This window comes from Balaenoptera ricei, chromosome 3 (genome assembly GCF_028023285.1).
Source record: "Balaenoptera ricei isolate mBalRic1 chromosome 3, mBalRic1.hap2, whole genome shotgun sequence".
NCBI classification, from domain to species: Eukaryota; Metazoa; Chordata; class Mammalia; order Artiodactyla; family Balaenopteridae; genus Balaenoptera; species Balaenoptera ricei.
This window is the reverse complement of record NC_082641.1, coordinates 128,441,550-128,456,970: the sequence shown is the minus strand read 5'-3', so window position 1 is coordinate 128,456,970 and position 15,421 is coordinate 128,441,550.

Here is a 15,421-nt window from a genome sequence, read left to right as displayed (position 1 = left end):
GCAGGATGTAATTAAAATTATCAGTCACATTAAAGTACATGCCCTTAACTCACATCTGTTCGCGCAGCTCTGTGAGGAGGTGGTCGCAGAGCACACACACACACGTCTTCTCTTATACACAGAAGTGAGATGGCTTCTAAAGGTAGATCTCTGCCCAGAGTTTTTGAGTTACAAGAGCTGCTCCAGAGATTTCTTTTAGAAAAAGTCACCACTGGCGGCACATTCCAGTGACACAGAATGGGTCACAAAACTTCCTTACTGGTGTGACATATTCAACCTGCTCAACGAACTCAATCTGTCACTTCAGGGGAGAACAACAGCTGTGTTGAAGTCGGCAGATAAAGTGGCTGCATTCAAAGCCAAACCGGAATTAGGGGGGGGCGACAAGTGAACATTGGGATTTTTGACATGTTTCAAACATTAGCAGAGATTTTGAAAGAGACGGAGCCAGGGCCTTCTTTCTCCCAGCTGGTGCATGATCACCTATCTCAGCTTTCAAAGGAGTTTAAGCATAACTTCCCAACCACAAAAGACCCCCGAAATGAGAAGGAATGGATCTGTGACCCATTTGTGAATAAGCCAGGTAAATCAACTTTGTCCGTGCTAGAAGATCAACTGCTTGAGATCGCAAATGACAGTGGCCTTAAAAGCATGTTTGAGACAACTTCAAATCTCCATACGTTCTGGATTAAAGTCAAGGCGGAATATCCTGAGATTGCCACAAAAGCACTGAAAAGCCTGCTTCCATTTCCAACATCCTGTCTTTGTGAAGCAGTTTTCTGCAGTGACAGCAACCAAAATGAGATAATGGAGTAGACTGGACATAAGCAATACACTTTGGGTGCCGCTGTCTCCCATCACCCCCAGATGGGACCATCTAGTTGCAGGAAAACAAGCTCAGGGCTCCCACTGGTTCTGCATTATGGTGAGTTGTATAATTATTTTGTTATATATTACAATGTAATAATAACAGAAATAAAGTGCACACTAAATGTAATGCGCTTTGAATCATCCCGAAACCGTCCCCCCCCGCCAACCTGGTCCGTGGAAAAATTGTCTTCCACGAAACCAGTCCCTGGTGCCAAAAAAGTTGGGGACCGCTGGTCTAAATTACACCCATTCTACATGCCCGCCTCCTCTGGGTATTGTTCCCTTTCCTGATCCACACAGCAGAATCGCCACCTTATTTTACCCTTCCCAATTCAACCCTATTTTTTTAAAAAAAGGAGGAGGTAGATTTATTTTTTTCCTTTAATTTATTTATTTAAAAAATTTTTTAGTTTATTGAGGTAACATTGATTTATAACATTATATAAATTTCATGTGTAGGACATTATATTTCGACTTCTCACCACCAAAAGTTTAGTTTCCATCAACCACCTGTCGACTTAAAAAATATTCACAACCTGAAAGTTGAGAGTTATGTTTTATCCAGTGGGAATTTTTAGGACTACAAGCCCAGGAGGCAGCACCTCAAGTAACCCTGAGAGAACTGCTTCAAGGAGGTGACGGAGGGAACCAGGTTATATAGAAGTTTTGCAACAAAGGGCAGGTAGTTGGGAACATCCAAAGATTATTGCTAATTAACGAAAACCAGATATCCCAGGTTAAGGAATTTAGCACTTTTCTGTGTATGGGAAGATGCAGGAGTCTCAGCTCACTGAACTCATTCCTTTGATATGCATCTCAGCTATCTAAGGACAGTATCTTATATTTTCATATTCTTAGTTTCCTCAAGGCGCACAGTAGGGAGTGGCTGCAATCTGATGGCTGCCTGATGGCAGGTATTCTTTCCTTCCTGAGTTTCCTCAGGGCTCACCGGCTCACATTGGAGGGCTGCAATCGCTGATGAGTGTGACATCCTTTGTTTAAATATTCCATTTATCAGTCCCTCCTTTTGGTCAGAAATTTGATCAATGTTTGGGAGACATCTCATGACCAAATTTTGTCCCACAGCGCTGGGAGGCTCATCCCAGATCAGGAGAAAATTCTTGTTGCTATGCCATTCCAGGTGTTAATTTCTGGATTAGGCCCTACTGATAACTAAAGATTCTCTGGATCCTCTGTCTTACTAGTCTACTATGATCTAGGAAATATTTTTCCTTATCGTTTCTTCCCATACCTAGAATCACACTATTACAATTATTTTATAAGAGTCATAAATGTGATTTATTTTTTCAAGATGTTTAGCCATCATCAAATTTGTTGGAGGCCTGATTACCCACTGAGTACTGTAAGAGACAACAATCTTATAAGATAGACAGGATATAAGTAGTGCAGCTAGTAATATTGACAAAGTCATAGTGCAGCAGGGAGACACAAATCATCTACAATTCGGAAACAAGGAACAAATTAAAACAATGATTAGTATAACTAGTTGTAATAAACCATCAAGTCCATAGGAGAGCCAGCTGGAGAAGCCAAATTATGGACAGGATCAGATAGAGAGAAAAAGATAAATGTTTTATCTTTGTTTACAAAGGTATACTTTATCAGCTTGTATGTCATAGCATAAGTGAAAAGTTTTTTCTGAAAAACAAAGATTAAAGCTAGTATACTTCCCAAAGTCATAAAAGTTATAAATCATATTCATCAGTTCATTCAGTCCCATGTAATTGATTCCTGTTGATCTGGATGAAGTAATAAGGTTTTCTGTCATTTGTTACACAGTAAAGGCCATCAGAAACTTATGTTTGTTAAAAAAAAGTTCTTTTCATGAGTCTTGAAAATCTTCATTTTGTAAAAGCATCAGGACAAAACTTAAAATAGCGTGGTTAAAGATTTGAGTACAAGGCAATTAGTAGGAAACGTGGATATTTCTGTGACATGTAACATTTTAGAATAACTGGAATTATGACTGATAACATTATATCAGGGCATACCAGATGTTAGGGATTCCATATAAATTTTGGAATATCTATATTAATGACATTTATCCATACACTATAACCTAATTTTCATCTCCAGTCACTTGACATTGTTTCTGAAGTAATTAAACATACGAAATAAACTTAGTTTAACATTCCTCTCTAAGATGTCCCAGACATGTTCCTTCAAAGCATCCCAGAGTCAGCTGGAGGCTAAAAGAGCTTTAGGTGGATTTTAATATTTGGGAAGTTTGTTAAAAATGTCAAAAACATTTTAAAACATAACAGGTCACTGTGAAACAATACTTATTCATTTAACCAAAGTCACAAAAAGGGCACAGAAACTCACACAATCTGTTATCAAAAAGGAGCACTCTGAGAAACTTTGTTCAAATTCCAGTCTTGTACCAGCTTATTTAACAACAAAATCTATTTACTTAATTAATTTCAATCTAAATTTAGTTAATCCTGACCATGTACAAAACTTTTTCCCCCGCCTCAGGGTTTTTTTCCACAACCTTTCATCACTTTCTGTCTTTATATCAGCCTGTCCCTTATTTTTTTATCCAAATAAACCAACCAGTCCTAAGACATATTTTTTTCTTTTCCCTCAATAAAATGTAATTCCAGTCCTCAAACCTTCTTTACTGAAAACGCACATTCTACTTTGCTACTGTACACTGAAATGTTTCCGTCTTATTCCTGTTAGCTTTAATTACATGTTTAAATTGGAATCCTCAACTCTTAAAAACCTTAATTTCTAGTGAAAGTTAAGAAGTAAGCAATTATGAACTGTCTTTCACATTAGCATTCTGTAGATTGGTGGACATAAATACCACTGATGATTTCTAAAAACATTTGTTTTCTTATAGAGGACATCTCAGGGTAGCACCAAACATTTTCATTAATAGTCCTAAATACCTTTAGTTTCTCTATTTAGTAATTGATGTCTCAGTATCTTATTTTTTTGGAAATTATGTAGCTATTTAATAATCTTCCATCACTTAAATTAGCAGAACTCTAGAACTTTAAGTTATCAAATAACTGTAAAGATCATTTTAACTAGACATTTCTAAAATATAATTAATTTTAAAGAGTTTACCCAAAAGCTCTTATCTCATTTACATTTACTTTAAAGTTTCAGCATATCAAGTTATTTCCTTGCAATAGATGTAATAAGGTCTTATTTGACTTCTATTAAACCTAGGTAATAAAGCATTATACTTAATGTTGATGACTAAGGATATGTCTATAGTAATTAGATCAACAAACAAACTTTAATACCAGATATCAACTTAATATTGAATATTTCCCAGTTCATGTGAACCTGAAAGTCATTTTGACTGGTTTCTTTATTTGTAAGCACTTTCTTTTAAAATTAAATAGAGCTCTTTATAAATTCAATTTTGATAATACTTTCCAGAGGTAGAGATATTTCATATATATAATGTGTACATAGACATAAACAGGCAAAACTAGAGATCTCATGGCTTCACTTTAGAAAAAAAAAAAAACTTAGTTATGAATCAGGTATTACAATATAAATTTACCAGTTTACAAAGAACAGTTGGAATACATTAAAGTTGCTTGCTCAGATGACTAAGGCTTTACTATTTGTAAAGTTTGGCTGAGGGAGCATTCCCAGCAGTTTGAATTTTAAAACTGCCACTTTGCTATTTTTTTTTCCTTGGTTTCAGGTCTTGCCAGACTGAGCTAATTAGGCTCAGTCTCAGGTCTTTGTGGCCTGTATTTGCATTTTCGGTGTGTAGAGATTTGCAAGAGAAAGACAGTTGCTTTTAGTTTCCCAAAGAACAGGTTTGTTACCTAAACCGTACTAAAAGATTTAATCAGTGACAAGATTTCTAACTAAACTGAAATTTATTTTACGAGTTCTGTGTTCTAGAACTTTAGTGTTTAATTTCTCATGCCTTTAATGGTTTGTATAAGGCATTCAGCAAAGACCTTCTTTCTGAGTTTACAAGTTAGACCAGAGCAAAATCACTGTTTTTCTTTTAATTAGTCCTTGAATGTTACTTCCCAGTTTTACTTATTTTTATGGCTCAGGTAACACTATTGGTGTCTTTTAGTATGTTCAATTAATATTTCCTGAGGGGCAGATTTATATGCCTTGTCTTATAATACCATGTAGGGGAGGTATTTTCCAGAGAAGCATGCCTATCCCACAATATAATTAAACAAAACAGATGTATCCATCTTATATAAAGTCCATTTAAATATATCAATTTTATATATTTGCATCTCAATTCCGTCAACTTTATACTTTTACTTTTCATTAGGATCCAATCAACCAGCTTACAGGAGGAGTTCTAGAAGTTTTTCTTTTTTTTGTTCCCTGTCTATTTTATCTATTTTTATATAAAAGGCTCTGGGATCCCCAGAGTGGGGTTGAGCCAAGGAACTCAGACCCTTTGGCCTAGCTGTTGTCCCAAATCATTGTTGGTCAGGTATCTCAGCGTTAAAAAAAAATTTTTTTTTCTAGCCCCTTAAATATATTTTAAAACTGGGGTAAATAGAACAGACTTGTTTGGCTTTTAATGTTGGGGACCAATAGGGGGGTCCCTTTTGACCCATTTAACCTTAGGTCATGTAGTAATGTCAGAACCTTGTGTTTTAATTACATAAGTGTCCATTTTATTTATCCCATTTTAAATAACCACCTAAAGATTTCTTTATTTATTTGAGATAATTCCTTTAAAATTTCTACCTTGGTGGAAATAGTATCCAGACTTTCCTTACAGGATTTTTCCTGTTAACATTAATTATTCTAATGTTTTTATTAGCATCTGTAAGACCCACTGAGGGAAAGCAAAGACCACGAATGAAGTTTCCCAGACCAGTTTTTCTTACTTGTTTTAAACTAAAGAAGTTCTTAGGTTAATCATTAGATGTATTTCTTTTTTCCACCTTTAATTTGATTTTTTTTTGTTTTTATAGGTACCAGTAAAACAGTTGTTTATAATGAGAGTGCACTAGATTCACCAATTTGTTAGTTTCTCCAGGTTTAAAAGGATCCATCATTTGGCCATTAATAACATATATATTTATAGTGATTCAAATCATTAAGACGCAAGAGGCTTCCCCATAAGAGAGTGGGGGAGGATGTAACCAAAGTAAAATACGGAGAGTTTACTCTCAAAAACAGTATGGCAGAGGTCAAGTTTTCAAAACATATACATACACATAGACATACATGGAATGTTCTAGGAAGATCAGATAGAACATATACATCTCAAAGACACAGGAAGAGAAATGCAAGTTTCCCTTTAGAAGGACTTTGTTTAAAGTCAGAATTCTGAAAAGGTATTTTTATCAAGCCAGCTTTTTAACCTTAATTTAACTTAACTGCCTATGCACTAAAAGGGCCTCCTCATTTTTATGGCGAGATTTCCTTTAATTTCCAATTAAGTAAATACTAATTGATATAGATCTGAAAACCCGGGCTCATAGGTCCAGATGGTTAACTCAAATTCCTTAGCAAATCCCAATGGATTTTTTAAAAAATATTTATTTATTTATTTTGGCTGCACCAGGTCTTAGTTGCAACACGTGGGCTCTTAGTTGCAGCATGCACTCTTAGTTGCGGCATGTGGACTCTTAGTTGCGGCATGCATGCAGGATCTAGTTCCCTGACCAGGGATCGAACCTGGGCCCCCTGCATTGGGAGCACAGAGTCTTACCCACTGGACCACCAGGGAAGTCCCAGCAAATCCCAATGGATCTTGACTTGGATTGGGAAGTTCCTTAGCCAAGGCTCTAAGTTCTGTTTCGGTCCAGGGTGTGTACCTAAGCAACAAGGATGGCTCACCTCTCCCTGTAATAGTTTTCTCCTTAAAGAGAGCTATAATCACTTCTGATTTTTTATCTTCCTTTGCTGGGGAAGAGGGAGCAGCTGGAAGTGGAAGAGTTGGAAGAGAAAAAGAGATAGCATCTGGGCCAGGGAATTCTGATAGGAAAGGATACGTGGGAAGAGCAGAGGGAGAGACAGAGTCAAAGACAGAGTGCTAGCAGCCTTTTTTAGTTCTGATGGTTTCAAAAAGTTACTCTATCATTTCCTCTTTTAGAAGCTTCTAGGTACCAATCAATGTAAGCTTCCCATTCAGTCTGGTTGATCTTATGGCCGGCTTTTTCTAACTGTGCGCACAAATATAGCAATTTTGGAATATCAGAAGAACGTAAATTTGGCCCTTTTAGGTTGAGATCTCCTTTAGTATAATTTCCCCAATTAACTAGGTACTTGTAAGTATGAGCGCCATACAGTGTTGTACATGAATCTGGCTGGGGTGTTAGTCGGAGGTCGGTTTTCTGATGCCCCTTGTTTCTGTGTTTGAGAGATTCTATTTCCCATTTTAAGTTGAATTTGTCAGGGATGAAATTTACTAGTGAAGTTGTGTGGTGGGCCGGTGTGCTGCTTGTGAGCTTTACTCCTCTATCCATCACCCTAGAGTCGTTTCAGCCCTCTTCTCCCTTCGGTGGTCTAAGACCACTGCAGGTGCTTGGATCACTGAATGGCCAATTCTTATCCGCGACCCCTGGTTGAGCAAGTGCTTTAATGAATGCGTAGGTTTCCCTATGGGACCACTGCACGGGTATGAGGCCTCTGCCTCCACCACTCCCATAAGTTTCTCAGTCGCCTGAGAAAGCTGTAACCGGCAGGGGGGAGTCTTGTCCCTTTTCTTTAGAGCAACGCTCTCATGTAATATCTTCACTTTTATCTCGACAAATTCTGTTAAGGCAGCCAAACTGAGGAAAAGCGTCAGATCAACCTCTTACCTAACTACTCAGCCAACCACTCAGTCTCCTACAACTGAGCAAACCCTGGTTTCTTTCAACCAGGCACTCCCGCACCCCACCCCACCCTCACCCCGCCCAGTATCTTTCAACTGGGTGGGTATTTCCCTGGTATCTTTCAGCCAAGCCTGGGCAGGGGCAGGTACCTGCTATACACCACCAAATACAACTCAGGATCATCAACCAACATGGGAGGTCCGAGAACCAGGAGAGACTTACCCAAATTCATCTGGACTCTCCAAGGAGGCAGACGGGCACAAGGGGCCTCTGCTGGTACCAAGGCTCCGGTTCCTCACAGAGTTCAGGCAAAGGAGAGAAGTCCACTCTGGGTCCCTTATTCATGGTCGCCATAACTGTTGACTTAAAAAAAAATGCACAATGTGAGAGTTGTAAGTTAAGTTTTATTTGGGGCAAAATGAGCACTGCAGCCGAGGAGACAGAGTTTCAGATAGCTCTGAGAAACTGCTCTGAAGAGGCGAGGGGGGGAGCCAGGTTATATAGAAGTTTTGTAACAAAGGGCAGGTAGTCTGAACATCAAAAGATTATTGTTAATTAAAGAAAACCAGATATCTCAAGTTAAGGAATTTAGCACTTGTCTATGTATGGGAAGATGCAAGAGTCTGGGCTCACTGAAATCATTCCTTTGATATACACCTCAGCTACCTGGGGCCGGTGTCCTGTGTTTTCACATCCTGCGTTTCCTCAGGGCTCACCGTAGGGAATGGCTGCAGTCTGATGGCTGATAGATGGCAGGTATTCTTTTCAATCCTGAGTTTCCTCAGGGCTCACTGGCTCACATTGGAGAGCTGCAATCGTTGACAGCTGTGACATCCTTTGTTTAAATATTCCATTTATCACCAGTGTGTAACCAGGCCTCCAACAAAATTGATGATGGCTAAACATCTTGAGGAAATAGATCACATTTATGACTCATGAAATAATTGTAATAGTGTGACTCTAGGTATGGGAGGAAGCAACAAAGGAAAACATTTCCTGCATCATAGTAGACAGAGGATCCAGAGAATCTTTAATTATCAACAGGGCCTAATCCAGAAATTAGCACCTGGAGTAGCATACCAACAGGAATTTTCACCTGATCTGGAATGAGCCTCCCAACACCATGGGACAAAATTTGGTCATGAAATGTCTCCCAAATATTGGTTGAATTCCAGACCAAGAGGAGGATCTGAGAAATGGAATATTTCCTGCCATATCAGTAAACAAAGGATGTCACAGTCATCAGTGACTGCAGCCACCACAGATGGTGAACTGGTGAGCCCTGAGGGAACTCAGGAAGGAAAGAATTCCTGCCATCTAGCAGCCATCAGACTGGGGCCACTCCCTACGGTGAGCCCTGAGGAAACTCAGGGTGTGAAAATACAGGATACTGGCCCCAGATAGCTGAGGTGCATATCCAAGGAATGAGTTCAGTGAGCCCAGACTCTTGCACCTTCCCATACATAGAAAGGCGCTAAATTCCTTAACTTGAGATATCTGGTTTTCTTTAATTAACAATAATCTTCTGATGTTCCCGACTATCTGCCCTTTGTTGCAAAAACTCCTGTGTAACCTGGCTCACCCCCTCACCTCCTCAGAGCAGTTCTCTCAGGGTTACTTGAGATGCTGCCTCCTGGGCTTGAAGTCCAAAAAATTCCTGCCGAGTAAAACATAACTCTCAACTTTTAGGTTGTGAATAATTTCTTAAGTCGACACCTAATAGAATATTTCTCTCTTTTTTTAAGGATAAGGTACCCGTTTTATTTATCTATCTATCTATTTATTTATTTATTTATTTTTGGCTGCGTTGGGTCTTCGTTGCTGCGCACGGGCTTTCTCTAGTTGTGGTGAGGAGGGGCTACTCTTCGTTGCTGTGCGCAGGCTTCTCATTGCGATGGATTCTCTTGTTGCGGAGCACAGGCTCTAGGCGCGTGGGCTTCAGTAGTTGTGGCACACGGGCTCAGTAGTTGTGGCACACAGGCTTAGTTGCTCCGCGGCATGTGGGATCTTCCCAGACCAGAGCTCAAACCCGTGTCCCCTGCATTGGCAGGCGGATTCTTAACCACTGCACCAACAGAGAAGTTCCTCTCTTTTTTTTTTTTTTTAAATTTTATTTATTTCTTTATTTATTTTTGGCTGTGTTGGGTCTTCGTTTCTGTGCGAGTGCTTTCTTCTAGTTGTGGCAAGCGGGGGCCACTCTTCATCGCGGTGCACGGGCCTCTCACTATCGTGGCCTCTCGTTGCGGAGCGCAGGCTCCAGACGTGCAGGCTCAGTAATTGTGGCTCACGGGCCTAGTTGCTCCGCGGCATGTGGAATCTTCCCAGACCAGGGCTCGAACCCGTGTCCCCTGCATTGGCAGGCAGACTCTCAACCACTGCGCCACCAGGGAAGCCCCCCCTCTCTATTTTTTAATGCCCAAACTTCATAGCATAAATATATCCCTCCCACTATAATTTTTCTGTACAATATTTATTTAGGAAACATTTACAGTTATGTCCCCAGACTCAATACAACAGGTATAACAAAACAATCTGAGAAATATCTTGAGATATTTCTTACACTGTCTTACATCCCAGACACAGCCAAATGTTAGAATCCCACACAGACAGCTTAGAACACAGAACAAATGTCCACAAAGAGGATGTGGAAGATGTTACTGTAAACAAAGCAACTTTTTGTAACAAGCACATTAATTTGTGTTCAGTATCACATTGTAAGCATTTATAGCCTAACGTCAGTTAGTTACGTACATAGCGACATTCTACTGAGTTTTAGTTATGTTTCAAAAATTGGCTGAGTGTTTGGGTTGATGTGTCATGTGACATAATCTTTCCAATTCAAAATAATAGGAACTTGATTATCAGGCATGCTTGCCCAGGTCAAAATTTTAGGAACAGGTTACTGATGTTAAGAAGGGTTTCTTTTCCCCACAACAAGTAGGTATTTTGTTTTTAGGGAAAAACTGTAATAAGGGCTCTCATTCAACTCAACCTAAAGTAAATGGGGAACAAAAAGAGACTGTATGAGAAAGATCTTGGGAATGTTCATGGAAGGGTCAAGCCCCAGGAAGGATCCTGAGGCAGTCAGAGGTGGGAGCAGACACACCCAGGAGTCAGGTCATATCAGGGCTTCCAGTGCCTCTGCTCAGGTTGACTCCGTGTATTGGCTTCATTCCTTTCTTCTGATGTGAACGAGCTCTATCCACAGCTCTTGAGTTTTACTTTTTACCAGCAGGAAACTAATCTGATGATGCCTGGTCCCAATAATCTAGGGAAGGAATTGACTTATTGGTTCACCTTGGGTCAGGTGCTACCCCTGAACCAATCAACTGTAGTTAGGGAAGTGCTGTTAGAAACCACAACTAATACAGAAGAGGGATCAGGTCACTTCAGGTATGCGGGGAGGGTTTCTGAGCAGATAATCCCATAGACATCCATGACAAGCCTTGAAGAAAGAAAAAATAAATCAGGAATAAAAATTGGGCCTAGTCTGTCCCTAGCCTTCAGTTTTGCTCATTCAAGAGGCACAAAAACTTACCCCAGACATCCACCATATCTGGAAAGGCTTGAAATGTGGATATGAGTCCTAGCTTTGCAACTCACAAGCTGTGCGGCCCTGGATAAGTCATGCTTTTAGAATGGGGCTAATAATTCCTCTCTTGCTAGGCTGTTGTGGTGAAAAACTACTGGTGAGAACCCAGGGGTTCTTAGAGAGGCAGCAGAGTGAGTTTAGTGAATACGAGTATAAACTGTAGAACAGTGGTCCTCAATCAGGAATGATTTTGCCCCCAGGGGACATCTGGCAATGTGTGAATTCATTTTTGGTTGTCACAAGTGGGAGGGGGTGCAACTAGTGGATAGAAGCCAGGGATGCAGTTAAACATCCTGTGATGCACAGGACAACCCCAGATGTCAATAGTGCTGAAGCTAAGAAACCCTGCTCTAGAGCCAAGTTACCTGATTCTATTTATAGCTCCACCACTTCAAAATTTGGCAAATTACCAGATTACTTTTCTGTACCTCAGTTTTCCCATCTGGAAAATGGGACTAATACTAGAAACTATTTCCTAAGACTGTTGTGAGGATGGAATGGATTAATACATGTAAAGAGCTTAGGCCCCTGCCTGGTACATAGTAAGTTTTCCCTAAATGTAAGCTGTTATCTCCCCCAAACCTGGCTAAGCTTCAGAATCACCTTGAAACCTTGTCTAATAACAGACTCCCAGGCCCTGCCTTAGTTGTACTGGCTCTGAATCTTTGGAATTTGGAATCCAGGAATCTGGGGGTTTTAGAGTTCCCCAGCTGATTCTGATCATCAGCCAAGTATGGGGATGACTGCTCGGAAGCATTGCTATTCAGAGCGTGGTCTTCAGACCAGCAGCATCAGCAGCAACTCCGAGCAAACTCCAGTGCGCACACAAACCACCTGGGGGCCTTGGTACAATGTAGATTCTGATTCAGCAGTCTCGGTGGCGCCTGAGATCCTGCTTTCCTAATAACAAGCCTCGAGGTGAGGCCAGTGCTGCTGGTCCTCTGACAGTCCTTTGAGTCACAATGTTCCAAAGCACTTTATACCTGCATATTATGGTTTCCAAGCCCTCAGTAATGCTACTGGACCCAAAGCCTGCTGAATGCCAAAGGGCTGAGTTGCAATAGCTGCCATTGTTTCTCCTTCTCAAGAGCCAAAAGCAAAGTAAGGAAAGGATGCTGTGTGTCAACTCTTCAGATGGCCTCTGTCTCCTGAGGACCGGCCCCCCCCGCCCCCCCCCCCACCTGAGCAGCGACGGAAACCCCCCAGAAGAAGGTCATCCGCTTACCACTCTCCCGGCTGGGAAAGTATCTCCCTGTACCCAGAAAGAATAAAGAACCTTTGAAGGCTTCTGGAGTCCTTTGTTGTAGATAACCTGGAGGACATCTTGTTTACAGTGAAGTTTTAGTAGTGTTCCCTTTCATGGCTGATGTCTCTTAAAAAGCATTGTTCTTGAATGTTAGGCCTCACCAGCCTCCAGGATTCTGTGTTCATAGAGAGTCAGAGATAGGACTGCACCTGGAAGTCCTTTAATTCAGTGGTTTTTCACCATGCCTCTGGTGGTGCGTGTGATGAACTTAGTGGGGTGATGGGTAATGTTTGTTTGCTTTCTTAATTATGTATTTGTGTTAATATGTTCTATTCATGGTGACTTAGAACTGTACTATAATACTTCTTTTTAAAATTTAAATTTTAAATATTGACTTGATGAGAAAAATAATATAGGTAGAACACATATATGATAAATGACTGAAGTTTCAGACATGGTGTTTCAGTCCAGCTTCCTCGTTTTATGGAAGAAGAAACTAAAGCAAGAGAGACCCTGAGCCTCAATTTTTTTATCCTTAAAATAAAGATAATAATCCCTACTTTGTAGGATTGTGGTGAGAATTAAACAGTGCATTTAAAGCACTTTGCACATTGCCTGGCCCATCATACAGACCTAAGAAATGTTAGCTGCTCGTAGTATCAGAATTAGATGAGGAGCCTTATTAATATGATCACTGATAGTCTTTCTGAGCCTCACACTCCCCATCTGTAGAGTGAAGGCATCAGATGAGAGGGCTGAGCATCTCTGACCATCCACCTCCCTCATCCTCTAACATGCCAGAGAAAGCTATCTGACAGAAAGATGTGGGATGTTGAACAACTGTTCTCCTTTCAGTGGGCCTCATTTTATCCATCTATAAAATGGGAGAAGTGAAGACTTCTATGACAATCCCTGCCAACAAGTCAACCTATTTAAACAACCTATTAAACACCATATTAAAAATCTATTTACTTTGATATGCTCTTAACTGACACATTTGAGTGCTAGAGCTATTTTAATCCATCATGAGAAAAATTATTGGAAAAAATCAGCACTAAATGTATGTGCTCACATCCACTCACAGATAATGAAAACAAGGGCTAGAAGCAATGTAGCTTGTCGAAGAGCATAGGGTAACTCTAAAGCCAAGGCTTAAGCGCTCATCTCTCAGCTTCCAGACCACATTCCCCCTCTCAATTGCTCCTTCTGGTCTTCCTCTTTTATCTTCAAACAGTTTCCTTTTTAGTTCTCCTTTAACAGGACTGTCTCTGGGTCTCCCCACCATCAGCTCCCCCACTGCTCCCTCTCTCTCTCTCTACACACACACACACACACACACACACACACACACACACACACACACACACACACACACACACACACACGAGCAAGGCTGCCTGAATCATTATTCGGAGCTAATGCCCTCACATTCCCACTCTGAGACATAGAATTATAGATCACAGACAGCTGGAGCTGGAATAAAGGATGAGCACGTAGGAAGTTTTCTAGACAACTAACTCATACCACAAATAGGGAAACAGGTTTCTACAGTCCTGGTGCCTGTTTAATCTGCATTCCTTTTCCATCCTTTGGACAGGAGCTGCTGCATATTCTGGTGTGTAAGAGCCTCTCCCCTCTCCCCCCACACAAAAGGAATTCAGAATTATACTGCAGCCTGCACACCTGTGCTGCTAGGTCACTTTCCAGACCTAAAATTAGGGATGGTTCTCCTCTGGGTGGTCTGAGCCCAGAAGCACAAGTCCCGCAAAGATACCAGCTTATACATTTTAACAGTAATTTTCTGTAACAGCCATCATCATCATCATCATAATCATCATCATCACCCATTGGCCACAGAGCTGCTCAGAAGTAGAGCCTTTCCTGAGGGTGGAAGAGGATACTCAACTACGGGTGGCTGGACTGGTAGACCCCTAATGTCTTTTTAGTAATTGTTGTTGTTGTAATTCAGTGGTTTCTTGAACCTAGTGGTGCCACGTATTGGAGTTTGGTTATTTTTTCTCTCTCTCTCTTTTTCTTTGGCTGCACCCCGCAGCTTGCTGGATCTCAGTTCCCCGACCAGGGATTGAACCTGGGCCGCAGCAGTGAAAGCCCAGAATCCTAACCATTAGGCAACCAGGGAACTCCCTGCTTTTTTTGTTTTTTGTTTTCTCTATCAAGCTTTTTGATGGTTGAAATGAATTAATTTAGAAGGATAAACAGTGGGTAAATGGGGTCTCTACATAAATGGAGACCACTGAGTAATTATGGCCCCTCCATTCGCAGGTTTTGCCTTTGGAAAACAAGATACGGGACCGTGCCCAGTTTCCACTCATCCTACGTGGGGGGATGTTGGTGATCACCACCCTGTACACCAGGTTCCGGGCCTCGGGCTACCTCAAGTTTGGGGCCACCACCCAGGTAAGCAACACCCTCAACTTCCCCAACTGCTGGTGAGTGAGTTCAGGCCTCAGAGCCAGAAGGATGATGTGCAGGGTGGGGCTGGCTTCCCCTCATCAGAGGGGAGTAGCAAAGACATGATTGAGAATTAAGTCTTCTGCACAGAGAAGAGATGCCAGGAAACCATGGAAAGAAGTGGACTGGATAACTCAAGAGACCTGGATTCTTGTCCAACATGGCCATTACTTCTCCTATGTTTTGGGCAAGATATTTCTCCTCTCATTTTCCCCATCTACCAAACAAAGGGATTAAACTAAATGATTCTTAAGAGCCCTCCCAACTTTGATTGGTATTTAGTCAGGTCTCTCTCCTTTACAAGTGACTGAAATCCAATGTAAACTGGCCTAAGTTTTAAAACAACGAGAAAAGTCCATGCATATATCTAACTTCGGGCATGGCTGGATCCAGCTACTCAAGTGGTATCCCCAGGACTCAGTCTCTCTCCATCACTCA